The sequence below is a fragment of the Anopheles maculipalpis genome, chromosome 3RL (assembly GCF_943734695.1).
Source record: "Anopheles maculipalpis chromosome 3RL, idAnoMacuDA_375_x, whole genome shotgun sequence".
NCBI classification, from domain to species: domain Eukaryota; kingdom Metazoa; phylum Arthropoda; class Insecta; order Diptera; family Culicidae; genus Anopheles; species Anopheles maculipalpis.
The window spans coordinates 56,953,417-56,967,549 of NC_064872.1; the positions used below are offsets into that span (position 1 = coordinate 56,953,417).

General features: G+C 41.4%; 3 protein-coding genes across 3 annotated transcripts in view; 2 read left to right on the forward strand and 1 right to left on the reverse strand.

The window, feature by feature from the left end:
* The window catches only part of LOC126562565 (D-aspartate oxidase), a 199,821-nt gene that overhangs the window by 77,508 nt on the left and 108,180 nt on the right, over nt 1–14,133 (reverse strand). The gene's annotated exons all lie outside the window — the stretch shown is intronic.
* Nucleotides 1–14,133, forward strand: part of LOC126562960 (charged multivesicular body protein 4b) — a 130,014-nt gene that overhangs the window by 26,191 nt on the left and 89,690 nt on the right. The gene's annotated exons all lie outside the window — the stretch shown is intronic.
* Nucleotides 7,949–14,133, forward strand: part of LOC126562961 (charged multivesicular body protein 5) — a 225,250-nt gene continuing 219,065 nt past the window's right edge. Inside the window, exon 1 of the mRNA XM_050219568.1 lies at nt 7,949–7,953. The gene's annotated coding sequence lies outside the window, so the exon portion shown is untranslated. The remainder of the gene's footprint in view (nt 7,954–14,133) is intronic.

A 14,133-nucleotide genomic window follows, 5' to 3' on the forward strand; every position in this document is an offset into this window, starting at 1 on the left:
TCCACGCTATTATTAGCCCACTAACAGTGAGGTGCGAGGCGAAGTGTGGTAGAATTATCGGGTTGTGTTTATCGCCTGCCACCTCGACACAATTAGAAATCCTGGCGTATTTACTCGGAAATCATGGCAACAAATTGGCCCTAATCCCATTGCTTGCTTTGCGTCCGAAAAGTAAGGGGGATGATGGGTTAAGGGCACTGTGCACTGACAGTGGAAAGGTTTAAGGCAGGAAAACTTCGTGTCCTTCCATGGGAAACATGTACTGTTGCAAACTGCATCCCTTTCGCTAGAACGTACAACCGTTTATAGCACGATGCGAAGAAAGAGGAATCGAGATGCACGATTAGAACTGCACAAACAAAAAGCCCAACCCGAACCAAGCTAATAATGGGAAAATCATTTTTATTCGATTTCGTTGATTGTTGTTGAGCTACGGAACTGTGGGTGGTGGTACTTTCGGAGGTCTGTTTGTGGGATGGAGAATTTTCTCATGAAATAGGTTCGCTTTATTGTGAGTGCATTATGTTTGCATTGGCGAGAAAATTGGCTACAGTGTACAAACAAGATCTCTTTGATATTTGATGGGGTTATGGTGTGAAATTTTGGGCCCGTTTTTAATTAGCAAACGATTGCCTGCCCCTACCTTTACGGGATTGTTTATTAATCGATAGCACAAAAGAAAGTTAATTCTTTTGTGCGAGTTATATTTCATAATTTAATATTCTTTACTTCGGGAATTTGTTCCAAGCATTAATATGAAGTACAGGGTGTAACTAAAAAATGTCTTTTTGAATCTTCTAATTCAAGCCGGATTTTTGACAATTAGCCAATACTGACTATCCAGATACGGTTGTGTTTTATAAAAGAAGGTAGGCATAGTAAGTCAAGAGCCAAGGTTATAGAGCTAATAAGACGTACGGGCCTTTAAATTATTGTTAACACTGCAAAAAACATATCATTGGTAGCTCGGATTACGCCAGTCGATGCCTATTGTTAGTTCGGCAGTCTATTTCAAATAGACGATTAAACTCCCAGGGCAAGTTTTAGATACGTTTAATCAGAAGTGAGATTGAAGCACCTAATTTACTCAACACTGTGAATATATTCATTAGAACAACAAATATGTCCGATAAACATACAAAATCAAAATTAAAAATACATCAGAAATCAACTAAAATTGTATTACCTAATATTGGATCATATTGACACCATCATCAGTATTCTGGAATTTCCACAATAAAGTACTCCAAGATCATTTTTTTTTGTCTTGTCTACGTCAACGACCTGATTTCTAGCGGCGCCGGCCTTGATTCTGACTCGCCTAGATCGCGTGTTTCCTAGAGGTAGGACTCATATAAAGGGCCAGGAAACCTTCACGAACCCTTCCGTTATAATAAGAGGCGAATGCAGTCTAAGAGACTAAAAGCATCTATGCATTAATTTAAAAAAAAATCAATTTTCGTCAAGCCGTCATACAAGAGCCGCGATGACAGAAAGCTCCAAACATGCTGCTCTTGCAAGTGTGTGGTATTTAAATTCTGGATCTTCAATAGAAAGATCGACCACGCTTCGTACATTTTGCACTTGCAAGAAAATTCTTCGCAAAACATTTCGCACAAGTACTCATCTACCCACGCAGAGGAACGATCCTCTAATTTCAGTATTTTGTGAACGAAATCTTGTTGGTATTTGATTTTAGTTTGTTCCTATTAATAGTCTGCTGCTTCTGAGTGATACATTTTCATCAACTGTCGTTGATATTTCTTGTAGTTCTTCTTGTTCTTTAACATTATAGTCTCAACATACCCCTCGTGAGCATGGGCAAACGATCCAGGAGGGATTCGATACCCGGTCCTGCCTTATGAAGACTGAGTTCGTAGTTCGTAAGATAACTAAAAATTAAATCCTTTACTTAATTTATTTTGTTTATTTTTATTTATAATTAATTATGACGGTCCAGTGCCGTATTGTCAACACCGCTTGTGTTGAACAAATTCTATAACCATATTTATAAGGCATTTCCTCCTTATTCCTTGCCTTATCCCGGGCATACTCGGTTGTGGGTGGTTGTGGTGATGGTGATGATGATGATGATGATGATGATGATGATGATGATGATGATCTATTGGTGGATGTTGTGCGTTTTGATGGTCCGGGACTTTTGCTGTGTCTATTGTGATGATGGTGGTTGGTTACATCCGAATTCCGGCTATAGTGGTGATGTGGCCGTTCTATTGTTGTCCTTTGTTGATTGTTCTGGACTGCAACAAACAAACAAATATTGTTTAGACAGCACATTTATTTGTCTTCGTACAGTGTTATCCAGTGCATTCCAGCAATGACATTTCAAGTTCAATCTAGTCAACGTCCAATCAAAGGATGATCGACAAGCTCTATCCCGTAGCAGCGAAAGCGACTTCACTGCTCTCAAGACTGAACCCGCCAAACACCCCGAACCCGACGACAACGCTGTCAAACTCGACGTGTCAAAGCTGGATTGGAGTGGAGAACACTGTACTGTGAACAACGCAAATCCTTTACTTAATTACCACATTGAAAAGTATATAAAAATAGTCTTAAAACGCCCTAAAGTCCGTTGCTTGCATTTAAAAGGGGAAATTGGACCTAAAATTGACTTTTAGATTTTAACATTTCACTAACATAGCTCCGATCTTTTGTTTGTCTGCCAAATGCTCTACAATTACAAATGCTCTACAATGCCAATGAGCAAGAAAAAAATCATTTTAGGAGATAGAAAAAAAAAATATTTATTTATTTATTTATTTATTTATAATTAATTATGACGGTCCACTGCCGTACTGTCTACACCGCTTGTATTGAATAAATTTAATAATCATATTGATAAGGCATTTCATCCATATTCTTTGCCTTATCCTGGTCATACTCGGTTAGATAGAAAAAAATCTTGAATACATTTTTTTATATAATCCAAAAATTGCAAAAACAAATCGCACGATCACGCCATACTGCACCCAACACTAAATGTGCAAAAGCGCAGGACAATATTGTAATCCTTTCGTGTAATCTCGTCTAGATTGGCTCCGGGCGAAACGGTTGACACAAAACAAATGTTGAAAAAGCTGCAACTGAGCGCACCACAAAAAAAAACAAACATAAACGACTCACACACACACACACACACACACACACATACACATACGAATGGTTGTGCCCAAGAAGCTTTAATTAAATCCGCATAATTGAATTTTCGAGTGCACTTGCCGGATGCTGTAATACGCGCTTATTAAAGACGACTCCCCGTCAGTCGCGCCGGTTGGGCGCATGGGTTGGACGCCAAGCTTTGCGCCTGTCTACCCCGTGTTTCGCTTTCCTTCACACGCTCCATAATAGACTGAACGATGAACGGATAGAGAAAAAGTAATTATATAGAAGAATATGCATAGAGTATGGAAATGATATTATGCTATGTAGCTGTCGTGAGTGGATTTAACTTTCAATATGAAACACCCGACACATGCCCATGCAGCGGGTGCTGCATGGGGATATCATTTTTCATACGTGATCGCGAGACGAACGTGAATGGATCATCTTGGTTGAAGATGCAGTTCTTTTTTTTATGAAGCACATATTAAGCACTTGTAATGAATGTATCCATCTGGTGAAGTTGCATTCTTGAAAAATGGTTTCAATGAGAATTTTTACATTTTGAACCTGTTTTTTAGCGTCAAATGTTTGTGAGAGTTAACAATAAATTAAGTTTGACGGGATTGATACAAAAATACGTTCACTTGATGAGCAAAACTTTGCTTTACACACTTCAGTAAAGTCTTACAATTTGCCTATAAAAAGACAAAGGACAGAGATTTATTGCAGTGATGCATACGACAGGCCATTGCTTTGGTGCATCCTCTCGTAAATTGGTTCCCCCTAATCTTCGTTTCACTTTAGTCACTCCCGAAAGTAGTAGCCCTCCGTTTCAATGGCGCGGCCGTGTGTCACATTGCCGAGATTGGCTTCCGAAATCGAAACGATAATATTTACTGTCCAAACACCGGCGCCACGGTTGTGCGGATGCGTGCGAACGAAAAGCCACAAATAACTTTACAAAAATCAATTTAATACAAAACTGATTTACTCTATTTTTCGCCCACACAACCTAGGGCAACGCAGTCACCACGCACCCCTTGCGACCGTGCCGGCGACGATTGCCACAGTTATCGGCTGGGCGTATATCCGTTGGCAGGCAGACGAATCCTCTTCAATTGCGCTTCTGCTCGTCGTTGGAGAGATGGGCGAAGTCCTTGAAACGGTATGGACGATCCTGGCAACGTGGCCCCGCGGCTGCCGGCACGGTTGATGGGTGTAGGGACTGTAGCAGAGCGAGCGTACGAACGAATTGAACGGATTTGCAATGGCAAAAGCAGCAGCAGCAGCAGCAGCCGCAGCAACAAAAAAATGTCAATCGACGACAGTCACTCCGTTGTTGATTTTTGTTTGTTTATTCACCCGACGAACCGGCACAGGGACATACGTTTTCTATGCACACATACGCAAACCGATATCTGTGATATGTCTGCGCACACACACACACACACGCTAGAAGAGCAACGACGACAATCCTGAGCAGGAAAAGGACATTTCTCTACCAGCGCTCGCAGGCATTTGCAAAGACTGCGAGAAATTCTTCGTCTCGCCAACTGCACCAACAAGACGCTGCTGGCGGAAAAAGGCTTGGGAAAAGTCTTGCTAGTCAGGCGGAAAGTTTATTGAATTTAATTTACTCTACGCCTGTCCGCCTCCCAACAGCAGGGTCATCCGTTAGGTAGACACCTCGGGGGGACAAAACAAGCTACGACGGCGTGAGCTTGTTGGGCGCGTGTCACCGTTCCGTGTGAGCTACGATTGTCCTTTTTTTGTGTAGTTCGGAATGGAAATCTAAACGGTAAACAAAACAACCTACAAAACTAAAACGAGCCCAATTGCAGCACGGGTTGCGCTATTGCCCGTTCGGATTTGTTTCATTTCGCAATTGGGAGGTTCGATTTTTTTTTGCTCCTTTGGTGTATGGCATTAGAACTCTACAGCTTGGTTGGAGGGTTGTAGGGTCAGAAGAAACACATAAATGATATTAACAGTATAGAATAAATAAAACTTTATCGATATCCTAGCCCGGAGGCATAATAACCGTTTGCTGTTGGCTGGAAAAAGTTGGTTCGAGGACAGGTTTTTTTTTTTGCTCCTCTCTGTGTAGGCTGATTTGAACGTACTTTCTCAGAGGGATAAGAGATGTGGATGCAAAAGTGTGAGCAAGTGTTTGAAATTATGTGTGGGCTAGTGCTGTAGCTGGGAAGCAGATTGGGTTTAGAAGTTTGTAATTGAAACAAATTAACAAATTATTTGTTTTATTTTTATCTTAATTGGAATATTACGGCTCGATGCTGTATTCTTAGCTTTTCTTGAGCTAATTTTGTACGTATTTTTTAAACATTTTTCCTCCTTATTTTATTTTGCCTTATCCTTAGCATGCTCGTTTAATTTATTAGTTTTAAATGCTCTTGAAATCATAGAATATATATTAGTGATTTTTAAGAATAGAATAGTATGTAGCAATAGCGCACTGATATGGGCATGGATTCAACTCCTCTTGAAGGACATCATAGACTTGTGGTGGAGAAGAAGAATAACATTTACGGTCGCCATGTGTTGGGAAAAAGAATTTCGTTCTTGGATACCTTGTGGTGGGGAAGAAGACACTCGGAGTTATAATCGCGACGAGAACGGAACAACGTGATTGATAGCTGTGCGGACCAATATCTTTCTTTAATTTGACCGTCCAGCCAGTCTGAAGATTCTAGAAGAGAATCTTCCATACTGGAACGTTGGAGACATCGAGACCTTACCTTTGGTTGGGGGATTCTCGATGCTCATCGGCGGAGCAAGTCGGCCAGGCGATTTAAGATGTTCAGAAGGAATATCTCTTACGGGCATGTTGGAGATTTGAGAACTTACGTTGGGTAGGAGGACATTTAAACATCTAGAAATAATTGAACGCAAGGTTTAGCTTGTTGCACCTTTAATCTAGACTGCTCTTTCTCTCTCTATCTCTCTCTCTGTCGAAGGCTTCCTAGACCGCTTTATTTATACCCAATCCTTACAATAGTTTTTGCTCGTTTTTTGTAACCAAAAATTGTTCCTTATTGGTTTTTGTTTTTGTTATTTCATTTCGTACAAAAATGTTTACGTACGCACAAAATGTGTCGCAGTGCGATCGATTGCTGCACTTGCATGAAATGTGTCGCTATTATAAAACTGATCGATCGGAGTGGTGCGATCGATTGCTGAGTCTGCCTAAAATGTGCCGGATGTCATTCGTCGTTTGATCTATCTGCTTGCTTGCTGCATATGCATGAAGTTACTTGTTCTGTGTTTTGCTGTTTTGACGAGAGATAATGTATACTCTAGTGAGATGTTTAGCAAATATGCTACAGACTCTCGAAGACATACTCTACTCCGACTACCATACGTATAAGGCGTACAGAACGGTAACATATCTCTAAAAATATCTGAGCTTGGGTATACGGGAAAACCCAACCCCTTGGGCACCTACGGCTAAATTGATCGAGGGAGTTTTCCGTATCAGGAGCGACTAGTTGTCCTTCTGTCCTGACATTCTACGGTACTCTAATCAGCTAGTATGCGTATGCCCTCCGTCGAGACAGGGGGTTGGGGGAGAGGCCTTACAAGTGTCTTGAAGAAATGTCCAATTTTCGTCACAATTTTGTTTCGTCTTTTTTCAAGATCGCTCAGAGAGGGAAGTTTTCCAGCCGTCTGGAAAACTTTTTGATAGTTTGCCACATGACCTACTGCTTGCAAAATTGGAGAAACTTGGGTTTGGAGGACCAACCTTGTCCTGGATCGGGTCCTTTCTTTCGAATCGAGCTTATTCAGATTGGAACTTTGGGGTCGTTTTCGTCTTCATTTGTGGGCTTGTCTGGCGTTCCTCAGGGAAGTGCACCCTGTCCTATCCTTTTACCCTATTCATCAATGACTACATCAATGTTCTTCTAACTGATGGACACCTTCTTTATGCTGATGATATAAAAATCTTTCTACCCGTGACTTCGTCTTCCGACTGTCGATCTCTCCAACGCTCTCTTAGTGACTTTTCTGTTGGGTGTTTCAACAATGGGTTGGTGCTCTGCCCCCCTAAATGTTGTGTCGTCTCTTTCGGAAGGACTTCTGCTGGTCGGCCGTTATGGAACTACTCCTTATGCGGCACCCAAATAAGTAGAGTAACCACCGTGAAAGATCTTGGGGTTTGGTTGGATGAGGGACTCTCATTCGATTAACCATGAAGTAATAGCTAAGCTAATAAAGCTAATAGAGCATTAGGCCTAATTTTCCGCATGGCTTCTGAGATCAGAGATCCTTTATGTTTAAAGGCACTGTACTGTATTAGATCCCGCCATTCGCACGCACAGTCCTACTTCATCGTATGTATCCTTTCCTCTGAACTCGACGTTCCTTCACTTCTATCTTCTATACCCCTGTATGTACCTTCTCGTCGACTTCGTTATAGACCACCCATATTCATCCCTTCCCGCCGTTCGGTTTTTGGCCAGAATGATCCTTGGTTAAGAGGTTGCATTTCTTTGAACAGAGATCACGAGCAGTTCGACTTCAGCATTCCTATTTCCCGCTTCCGAACTCGCCTTCTAGAGTCCACTACCTTTACTTCATAAAAATCCTTTACCTCTAAAGACTCCTCATCCCTAAATTAAGAATATACATTGTGTAGTCCGGAGAGGCAGACAATTTGAATTAAAATAAATAAATAAATAAATGAATAATACAATTTCAACGAAAGCCCACAATAATGCTTCAAAAAATAAGTAAACGGACGGTTTACGCGACAGCGGCGCCAGTCTTTTCACGGCAGGACTGGGGTTCCAAACTAACTATCCAAACTACGTGGTAGGTAGCAAGCCACTTGATGGCAGGCGTGTCCTAGATTTTGGTTAAGCCAAGAAGAAGAAGAAGAAGTGAACCAAGATTTAAAATAAAAAATTAGTAAGAAACGGCATAGACCAATCAAAGACTTTGTTCTTCCCAGTACGAGCGAAATATCAATTCAATACAGTTATTTCATATTTAACACACATGGCCATTTTAAAATACTAATAAACATAGCAAAATATTAGGCTTTATATAGTAATTACACCAAAGTCAATTAAGGGTACAGGATGCAATAAATAAATTCTCCCATAAAAATTATAATATTAAAACTCCGTATCTCAGCACACAATTTTTATAAAACATCTCCATCCGCTACGATTTTCTACAAAACTAATGTTAATTAAAATTGAATTACTCCTCGTTTGTAATGCATCCATGGTCGGGTGCAATAAATTCGCTGACACAGCTCAAAGGAAAAAAAAAACAGGCATCTCACCCTCCCACAGCAGTGCTTTATGAACGTTCGTTTCCAATGAATTTTAGATCAATATAGTTCGGAATGTTCGTTTGAGTTTCGAAAGTTTGAGCAAACAAAAACCCAAAGCGACTGTACGGACGATGTGTGTGTGTATGTTGTGCAGTTTCCAATTCGAACTTAAATTACACGTTCAGCGTGCAACGGCAGGAACGAGGAAACGCAGAAGCAAGCATCCTTTGCTCCTCGGGGATGACCGTAATAAAGTTTATTAGAAAATTATTTTCTGTATATGTTTGATATTAGGTCGATTGTTGGTAGTTTTCATTTACTCGCTCGCTCTCATATTCCCACAGAACTGCTAAGAGCACACTGCGAAACGGGGAAAAGCGGGTGGTAAAATGGACACCAATAAAAGGGCCAAACAAGATTGGGAATTTGCTTCTGCGGTGTACGATTGGAAGTTTATCGTTTCGACTGTAAGTTGGTGGGTGGTTTTGGTTGGTGTGAGACCGTTGACCGTTCCGTTTCATTGTGTGTTGCTTGCTGGTGTGTCTTGTGCGGAGAAATATCTCTAGGGAGTAAATGATGGTTTCGGTAGCCTTAAATTGGATCTTATTTACATTGCAGAAACTTGCACCGGCATTAAATCGCTCGAGTCTGCTTGATAACTTTTACAGAAGTTGCTGCAAAAAGCGAATTTTACGTTCTATTCTTTTGTAGTTTTACTTTGCTGATATCTGGTTTACCCATCCAGACGCAACTTGTGTGGTATAACCGCTTCGTGTCGTTTCAAATAATTTATATCGTTACCTTACCTCTGAAAAGAAGGAACTGTGAAGGAACGTATGCAAGGCAACGCCTATTTGCTTCCGTTTAAAAGGCAAAGAACAAAGTGATTTAACGCTCTTGCCTGGGTCGTATGGCACGTGCCACATAATAATGGATAATTTTCCTTTTGCTTGAAATTGTTTCCTTTCCCCGTTCTCGGATTCTCGGTAAATGTTTATCACTTTTAACGGCTTGATGTGTGATTTAAAATTCTTCTTTCACGCTGATCTGCACAGTTTGATGTAGTGGGAATGGGAATGCAGTAACGGTTGACAGCTAAAATGACAGTAAAATTTATTGAACCGTGTCAAATGGCAAATACTTTGAATAGCAGCAGGTGTTGAAAGGAGCAAAGAGTTTTGAAGGAATGCTGCTTTTGTTGGATGGCTCTCATCATGAATTTATCACCCTGATGAAAAGGTGTTTTGAATGAGGTCGGTGAGGGAATGGTGAAGCAATTTAATAATTAAATTAAGTCCATTAAATCAAGTAAATGATATCCAATTTTATTAGTAATTGCATTATTTTGCCTTTATTTAATTAATCAAGTTGTAATCTAAAAAGCCCAAAAACAATTATTTTATTTTATCCACATTCTTAATTTTCTAAATTTTTTGCCAATTTATAAATGCACTTAAAATGTCTATTATTCATCCCTAATGTAATTGCACCTCGATCGTTCTTTCAAATACATTTATTTTTTTGTTTTGATTAATAAAAACGACGTCAATAGTTCACCCATTTAGAGATTTATTATGATTCAATTGTAGAGGGATTACGTAGAATTTGAGCAGTGGCGATTATATATGTGTTTTCTTTTATTTGCCAATCTTTCGCGCGTATTCCAGCTTATTGCATTTTCCTTCACTTCACGCTGATGCGGCGCTCGCATACCCACTTCCGATTCGTTCGTGCTCGTATGCGCTAGCATTTGAAGGCCATAAGTGGACCGATTATTGCTCATCTCCTCCGATCGGTGCGCCCGGAGGTGGGTAAGCGATGGCCATATTCCTGGCACATTACCATCGATTGACGGCACTTTTCCGGTCGCGTAATCGTCCTCGAAGACCTACAGATACCCCCCCCCCCCCCCCCCACTGTATATCTGGCCCCGCAAGCTTAGCGATAGATTGGCACGATCCGATCCGTACTCCTTACTGTCATCGAAATGTATCACGTTGACAGGGACGTACGATGGAAGTGAGTACAGTGTGCAGAACGGGGACGTGTACGAGCGCTACTTTCCATCCCCAGTCAAGTGGTGGCAAACGGTCGTTTGGGATTTTGGATTTTTTATTGCTCCCGATGTGCTTGTTTTCGAACCAGTTTCGATTCGTCTCGTTGGCAGGCGAAGAGAGATGAACCCGTGCGGCACCAGTCACCACCACCAATACCATGATGCTTTACAGTACTTTTTTTTTTAACAATTGCGAAGGAGGAGATGCTCGCCTGCACGATAGTCCAATAGGAAAGAAACAACAGAATTCAGACGGCAGGCAAGCAAAAAGGAAATTGAAGATTTGTTCGCGATTTTCGATGATTGTGATTGAAAAGTTGATTGCCTTTTAAGACCGTTTGAGTGCAAGGATTCGGTGCAAGGAACGGTGGGTTGATGGGAGCTAGGTGATGAGTGGGGGTGGGCAAATGGACGAATGAGTGTTTAGTACGCCCGGAAGACGAAATCGAATAAGTGATAATTGTGGGGTAGCATTATTGATATAGGAGTTTGTGTTTGAGTTGCAGGAGCAGTAGGGATGAAATATGATTAAATTTTGTGCATTTGTAATGCACATCGGTTTGATGTTGCTTTTGTCAGGGATTATTAGAGCGATTTTCGTTTCGTTTTAATATTAAATGGACTTAATTACTGAAAAACATTGTTTGAGAATTTGATCTGCAAAATGGAATTCTTCCTGACATAACGACCTACTAGATCACACCAGCCATCGAATGGCTTACTAGATTTAATGATAACCTCGTAGACATTCCTCACTACAGGTGGGGATGGGATTTGGACTCCGGTCCTGTCATGTGAAGACCGCTCTAACTGCTCATTGGAAGTACATTTATGAGAGCAATTGAAATGGCGATTTCTGGCCTTTTCTTGCCTAGTTTAAATAGTGATTCCCTTCTACTGGAAAAAGATTATGTAGGCATTTGAAATCAGTCCTATCGTTTGCTGGACTGCCTCGCTACCGCTAGGCTACTTGATTTTTGTTTTCATTTAATCTTTAATTGTTGTGTTATTCTATGACCTTTAAAATGTTCAGGAAAATTGTGTACATTTTTCTTAAGCTGGCAGCATCTTAAGCATCTTGTTTTGTTGAACAAATTGTATCGGTATTAATTAACACCAGCTGATCGGCATCCGGATTCGTGCTGCTGTAGTGTGTGTTAACTGTTTGCAACTTATCGCTTGTGAAATCGAGCAAAGCATTTGCTTCACGCCATCCAATCAAAATGCAGCATCGATCTGCGCATGTCGCCGCCAGAAGTTATCTTACCCCTCTCACTTGCAAGGACATTAAAGGCAAGAAAGTTAACGCTCTATGTCTTGCCGTGAGGAGAAAAACTGTCCCGAGCCCATGGTTTTGTTTTGTGTGACTTTCCTAAGACCCTGAGGACGGTAAGAACTCTCGTAGCATCCACCGTGCGGACGACTCAAGAAGGGTTGCAGTTTACCGTGGGTCTAACCGCAAGCTAACGCTGCTTTGGCAAAACAATGTAAATTAATCCGATTCCATGACCCCGTTTGTGGAGAAGATCATTATTAGTCTTATCATTAGTGACACCGGTTGAAGCGATCGACGGACCGGGGGAGGATTGAACCGTCGTCCCGGGCGGATCGGTCTTTCCAATTTACTGCCGCCCTGACCGATGTGAAGTTAAGCAGGAAGTTTCCCCGAAACCTTGCTGCAGTCAAGGTGGGTACAGATTTGTACCGCACATCATCATTTCCCAGCTCGGTAATCTTTTTTCGCACCAATAAAAACAAAGGATTACCCTTTGGTTATGCTGAATAGGAGCTCGGGAGCTCAGAAGCAGCCATATTATTACCTCCATCAGGCATCTTCCAGCGAAGCTAGGTTGGCCGTTTAAATTGCAGCGTAGAAATTCGTCCACCAGGTTTGTGAATGAATGAATCTTGACCTTAGACTGGAAAAAGTACCCGTGGATACATCGATCGAAGCCGATCATCGAGGATCGACGGAAGGAATAACAAAACCACAGCTAAGTACGGTCATAAAACTTATCAGGGACTCCTGCGTACCATTGAACGTTATCCATGTACCCATACAAAGACATAATCTAACAGACACACACACAGCTAGAGTCCTTAATGCTCACGTAGGTTCGTGATGTGGCTACAGAAAAACTTTGTTTTGGCCTACGCACGGTGCCTGCTGGTCTAAATAGTTGTAATCTTTTTGTTTTGACTACTTCCGCCACCAGCATTGACCATTGGCGAGCGTGAACCAGGTGAGGATGCTGCCTACTTGCAACGGACTACCTAACGTTGACGCTTTGCTGAGCCGGGATAGTCAGTTTGCCTGTCTGGCTCGTGCATTGGCCTTGGTCGCGACATCCTGGACTGGGTGCTTGTTGGACGTTACTGAATGGAATGGTTCAGTTCTGGGTGCCTGTTCGGACAGGTCGAAATGTGAGTGGGGATCAACTCTCTCGGGGTAGCATTTGGTAGGAAAAATGTGTACCTCAAGCTTTTGATGAATGAAGAACAACCCGGGGTACACAGGCTGACCATCTTCCGTAACCCTTTACCATGATATTGGAGGATGTGGGCTTGGCCTGCTTGGTTGGTCGTCATCTTGTCCGGTTTTCATTTTGCAAAACAGTGCTAAAGGGGGAGGTGAACGTACCTACACACTTATTGTTGCGACCATTATTAATTGCGGGAAAGTTTACACTACTTTACACAATGATTGTGCTGTGGAAGGTTGTTGTTACCCGTTAAGGGATAATTATTTAAAATGGCATTTCATTTGTCAATCGTAAAACTGAATTGAATTGTTATTTTACGATCAAATGTTTCACACTTAACAAACAAAACATCAATTATGTGTTGCTTGATACGGTTGTGGTAACTTAGATTTTCACTGGTTGTTTGAATGGGGGTTTCTGGGTTTATTAATTTTTTTTATATTTTTTTTGTTGCTTCAATACAATTCATTGAAGAGCATTAAACAATCTTTTAAAAGTGCAAGCTTCACTTAGTTGTCAAATGTTTTAAATGTACATAAGTATTTCCATCTTCATTTGTCAATACCCGATTAATACTAATAATCTTTTAATGTATTATTGTACAATTGATAAATATTTCATAATTATATTCAAATAAATGAATGATGCCGTGCACAACCGACTTCCCATGGTTCGAAAATTCCCTAAAGTTGGGTTTATTTATGTCTCATTTTGTAACAATTGCAAACGAACGCAAGGCCTATTAGTTCAACATTAGCTTTGGCACACACTTGTTGTGTCTTCCTCCAATCACGCGCATCTTCGGCTGCCATGCTCCAGAGCCACCCCCTCCACGGACGGTCTCTTTCCAGCGTCACCATGTCAACATGGCAAGTGCCATTCGCGCGATACTTCCACTGGCAAACGGCAGTAAAAGGAAGATGAATGAACGGAATGGCTGGGGTGGGCAACCGGGTGGGTTGCAACTGTTTCTTCATCTACCTGTGGGTTGTGTGAGCGGGACAACACCAGTTACATAGGCATCTTCGTTCCCATTGCTGAAGAGGGATGTCGAGGAAAACTACCCCTATTTCTGGACAACGCACTCTTGCTCTCTCTCTCTCGCTCTGTTTCATTCCTTGTCTTTCCGATTTTCCACTCATGCGCACTGGCATGATAGGTTTGAGTGT